Here is a 5,596-nt window from a genome sequence, read left to right as displayed (position 1 = left end):
TTTTTTTTTTTTGTAGAGACAGGAGTCTTGCTATGTTGCCCAGGCTGGTCTTAAACTCCTGGCCTCAAGCTATCCTCCTGCCATGGCTTCCCAAAGCGCTAGGATTGTAGGAGTGAGCTGCCATGCCCAGCTTTCATTAATACTTTCTAGTTCACAATAATACATTTTATAAGTCTGATAAATTAAAAAATTCCAATTCAGATAATTTTAAAATGCAGGCACTTCAGGCAGGGCAAAAGAGCGAGACCTTGTCTCAAAATGAAAAGAAAAGAAAAGAAAAGCTTAAAATCTCCCAAATTGGCTCCTTTGACTTGTTCTTCTGTTTCCTTTGACTTTTATTTTCCTTCCTTTAAAAAAAAAAAAAAAAAATACATGGCCAGACGTGGTAGCTCACATCTGTAATCCTAGCATTTTGGGAGGCCGAGGCAGGAGGATCACTTGAGGTCAGGAGTTCAAAACCAGCTTGGCCATCATGGTAAAATCCTGTCTCTACTAAAAGTATAAAAAATTAACTGGGCATGGAAAGTGAGCATTTCCTAAGATAATTTTATCTGCTTTCACCTGCCTAGTCCTATGAGCTACCTATAAGATTTGAAGTGCTATGTTACATGTTAATAGTTTAATGTGTTGATCATGGACTTCCTAACTAAAGTATAAACTTCTCAAGGGCAAGAACGCCACACAAATGACTTTTTTTCTTAAGGCTAGTCATGTGAAGCAATGGGAGTAGAAAAGAAACAAAGAAACCTGCCACTAACTGTGATCAATTTGTTGTAGACACCACCGCACTTGGGCTAGCCTCAAATGACTCTTGTACCTGTCATAGCTCTTGTTACACCCTTAAGCACATCAAGATGCTCAACATGTACTCATTGATTGAAGTCAATGTCATCTTTGGGATGAGGTGCTTAAATTCCAATTCAATGAGTTTTAGGTAAGTGATAGTGAATTAGTTGGGATCCTGGGGAAGAAACAAAATTCATCTAGATGGTTCAAATGAAGAGACTTTAATGAAAAGACTACTCAAACATACATAAGCAAGGTTAAGAAGAGACAAAATACGGTGAGATACCCAGGGACCACCTTCAGAGGGAAAACCACTTTCCCCCTGGGGCTGTAGAAACAAAGAAAATAGAGTAGTTAGCAGGGCCCAGTAGAAGCTGGAGCTGGGGAAGAAGACCAGTGTGGTTGGGGAGTGATGCGGCTACTGTGAGAGATGGGGTGCCAAAGTGGGGGCAGGGAAGACATGCCGACTTTACACTCTCAGATCCCCTGTGTGTTTCAATTCAAACAGACTTATGGAGACACAGTTAGCACATTTCAGCCTTCTGAGGCACAGTCCAGGGCACAGAAGGGGGAAGAAGAGATGCAGGTGGAGAGGAAAGGGAAGGACTGGGCAGCATTGGCAAAATAACCAGCATAGAAGGTTTCCATTATAAACAGGGGCAAGAAAAGGCTGGATCATTATGTACAGAATAAGGAAAGCCTGGCAACCCTAAAATTATCTGAGAAAAACTAAATCTGACTTAGCCAAATTTAGTCCCCACAATTATAGGACATTGATCTGCCCCATCCCATCTGACACGGTGTTAATTTCTTCATTAAATCTCTCTGAATACACTCTGAATAAATAGATTAAATACTGTTAACATTGTTTCAATTTTTGCAGGAAGTGAACATATATATCTATCCATCACAGCAATGAATAAAATTCATTTACAGACGTAACTGCCATCACACTCAAAAGTTAGGGCCCTACTGCTTAAATGAGCATCTCTGGTGTTTTGGTTTGCTTTTGGCTGTAAAGTAAAACAATAAAACAAACATGTACCTTCTGTTAAAATTTATTTTAAATTTAAATTTAATGTCTTTTACTTTGGTTTTGTGCCTATTCATAATATGGTGGTTAGTGAATATTTACATAAATAAAATCACAGAATAGAAAATATTAAAGTCTTGTAATCTATCATCTCATTTAACATATAAAGAAACAGGTTCTCACCAGTTAATTCACCTGCCCTTGATCAAATGGTTGTGGCAGTGCCAGACCAGAATGCAGACAGTCTGAATCCTAATCCAGCTACCCATAGTCCTAGAAATGCTTGATTTAGCTCTAATTAAATGGCAAAAGGGCATAGAGGTTAAGGGCAAAGGTTTGGAATTAGGCAGATTTAGGTTCAAATGCAGGTGGATTTTAGGCAAATGACAAATTCCTGCTCAGCTTCCTTTTCCTTCCCTATAAAGATGGCATGAATACAGAATACCTATCCCATTAGGGTTGTTATGGGTTGAGTGAGGAAATATACATTAGCATAATGCTTGGCATATCATTTTTTTTTTTAGATGAAGTCTTGCTCTGTCGTCCAGACTGGAGTGCAGTGGTGCAATCTCACGATCTCTGCTCACTGCAACCTCCACCTCCCGGGTTCAAGCAATTCTCCTGCCTCAGCCTCCCAAGTAGCTGGGATTACAGGTGCCCACCACCACGCCTGGCTAATTTTTTATTTTCAGTAGAGACAGAGTTTCACCATGTTGGCCAGGCTGGTCTCAAAATCCTGACCTCAGGTGATCCACCTACCTTGGCCTCCCCAAAAGTGTTGGGATTACAGGCGTGAGCCACCGTGCCCAGCTAGATTTCACTTTTTAGAGCAGTTTTAGGTTTGTAGGGAAAATAATTACCTTTTGATTCACAGAGATTGATATTATTTTACCCAGTGAAAAGCTGAAAATAACTGGAAAGCATAAAGCACTATACAAATATAAGGTGGTATTTTTCTTACGAATGAATAGTAGGAAATGCCCAGGACCTAGCTAACACACCAGAAAGAGATAAATCAACAGAATTTGTTCTACCTAGGATTTTAAAGAATATCAAGGGTAACGTTGTGCAATTGCTAGCAAAGTTGTGTTATGGCAAATTTTCCAGGGGACTGATGAATTGCCTATCTGAATTCTATCTGAAAGACGAGTTGCAAGCATAGCTGTGGAAACATACACATAGTGAATATCACACGATACTGGACAAACTAGTTGAATCTGTAATTAAATGGTAGGATCACTGAAAAATGTAAAAACAACCTACTGGGGAAAAGGCACCATAGCTTATAAAGGAAGTTCATGTATAAATATTGTGAGCTCTTTAGGGAAATAATGACTATTGTGGCAAAGGGGAAACCAGCAAATCCACTTTACAGACATAAGACTTCTCAAAAATCTTTCTATGCAGAGATATTTCCTATTCTTAAATAAGTTTTTGTTTGTTTGTTTTTTCTTTCGAGACGGAGTCCTGCTCTGTCATCCAGGCTGGAGTGCAATGGCACAGTCTCGGCTCCCTGCAACCTCCGCCTCCCGGGTTCAAGCGATTCTCCTGCCTCAGCCTCCCTTAAATAAGAATTTTTTAAATTGGGTTTCCTTGGATTGGCAGCACTTTAATAAAATACATGAGACAAGTGCAGTGGCTTACACCTGTAATCCCAGTATTTTGAGAGGCCGAGGCAGGCAGATCGCTTGAGCCCACAAGTTTCAGACGAGCCTGGCCAACATGGCGAAAACCCGTCTATACAAAAAATACAAAAATTGGCCGGGCATGGTGGTGCGCGCCTGTAGTCTCAGCTACTGGGGAGGCTGAGGTGGGAGGATGGCTTGAGCCTGGGAGGCAGAGGTGGCAGTGAGCCAAGATTGTGCCACTGCACTCCAGCCTGGGCAACAGAGCCACATCTTGTCTCAAAAAAAATTTATATATATATATATATAGGGATGGGAGCTGGTTTAAAATGAAGAAAGAGTATATGAATCAATAAATACATCCTAATTTGGAGAAGCCTAAAGAGCAGAGTTTCGAAGATCCCTCTGCTGGGACAAATATATTTAAAATTTGTGTATATTTAAAATATATTAAAATCTGGAGGCCAGAATACCCAGGGTCATAGATGATGTGACTTCTTCTAAGTAGAGAATGCCTACAATAGCAATGGGGGAAATGACAGGAAAATAGGAAAACCCTGAAGTTCGGGTAAGTAGACAGAAAGGTAGCAGCTTCCATTGTTTTACACTAAATGTCCAGGAGTGTTGATTCCCCTTTCAAATAAAGGGATCGCAGGGAGATGCTGTTAGTTAAGGGAGTGCCATGAGCAAAAGGAAAGCTCCATGTAACTGAAGCCTCGGTGTTCATTCTAAAGTAGGTTTTGGGTAGGGCAGAAGAACTATGAAGACAGACTTTTCCCTTAAGGGTAAATGCCTTGTGGAGGTTTAGCTAAAAATTGTAGTTAGGTACAATTTTCAATGATAATAATCAATTTTCAATGATAATCTGCACTCCCGTTTATAGATGAAAAAGACCAAAATGTAGCTTAGTTCAGAAGGATCCAGAGATCACTGAACATGAAGTAAAAAATATTTTCTGTTTGTATGCTAGGGTCTCTGTTTTGCTTTCCTTTTACACTGGATAAGATCAGAGTTGGCATGTATGCCTCTGTGTAAAAAACACACAGGTTTCAGATGCTTTAAAAGAATACATTTCAGAAATTTGAAGTTGGTTTCCCTAATTCTTTTTTTTTAAAGGAAAATTTGCATTACTGTAATTATTTTTATATATAGAAAACTCAACAGTGTATATTCAACCCAGTTTGATGCAAGTTCTTTAGCCTTCGCCTTTTTGAGCTTGGCAATGTGAGCCACAGACTTGGGACCCAGGACATTGTCTCGGATCTCATCATATATGTTGTTGTAATTAGCCCTGATAGCTTCCACCCGCGTAGCCAAAGCTCCTTTGTCTTCCACATCAACTTGTGTGAAGGTGACAATGATCCAGTTCTTCCTGTGGACTAGACGTCCCAGTCTTGCTTCCCTCTTGATAATGTAGTAAGTGACCCCCATTTTACAACACAGGGCAGGCAGGAAGACAACCAGACATTGTGTGCCACACATTGTGTGCAATCACCAGCAGCTGAGCTTTCTTGTTCTCCACCAAGGTTTGACGGTCTTAACTCCTGCTCAAAGGCCAGGTAGTCTCTTAATGGGGACATCCCCTTTGCTGGCAGCTTTCTTCTCAGTCATGCCAACAGCCTCTGCTTCTTCTCCTTGCTTTGTCTCTGTCCTGTACTTGTGGGCCAGCTTAAGCAGCTGAGTAGCTGTTTGGTGGTTCAGAGCCTGAAAGAACTGGTTAATCGCAGGAGGCACTTTAAGCCGCTTATAGAGGATGGCTCTCTGCCACGGCAACGTGATACAGCAAGGCCATTTCACAAAGCAGGTGAGGTCTCTTTTGGGCTGGATGTCCTGTCCAATGCCAAAATTTTTAGGCCTTTTCTCAAACCAGGGGATTCACCACTTTCTGGGATTCCTGATTCTTCATGACAGCAGGGGCTGGAGCCACCTTCTTCCCCTTGGCCTTTGTTCCTTTTGGCATCTTGGGTGGTGGAAGAGAGAGCCAGTTTCCCTAATTCTTACATAGTCGAATGTTCCCTTTTCATTTTATAGTTCCTCTTAAGTAGCTGATTGTAAGGTAATACAAGGAATAGAAAAAAATGCAACTAATTTTCTTTTTCAGTGACTTACTAATTGTTTTTTCTTTTTCTTTTTTTTCTTTTTTTTTTTTTTT

At 40.6% G+C, this 5,596-nt stretch overlaps 1 pseudogene; it reads right to left on the bottom strand.

The window, feature by feature from the left end:
- Window positions 1-1,712: 1,712 nt before the first annotated feature.
- Window positions 1,713-5,461, bottom strand: LOC108528888 (60S ribosomal protein L7a pseudogene; annotated as a pseudogene).
- Window positions 5,462-5,596: the final 135 nt, after the last annotated feature.

Source organism: Rhinopithecus bieti, unplaced genomic scaffold, assembly GCF_001698545.2.
Source record: "Rhinopithecus bieti isolate Rb0 unplaced genomic scaffold, ASM169854v2 scaffold_5216, whole genome shotgun sequence".
Taxonomy (NCBI): Eukaryota; Metazoa; Chordata; class Mammalia; order Primates; family Cercopithecidae; genus Rhinopithecus; species Rhinopithecus bieti.
The sequence above is the reverse complement of the archived record's forward strand: the minus strand, read 5'-3'. Positions and strand labels throughout refer to the sequence as shown.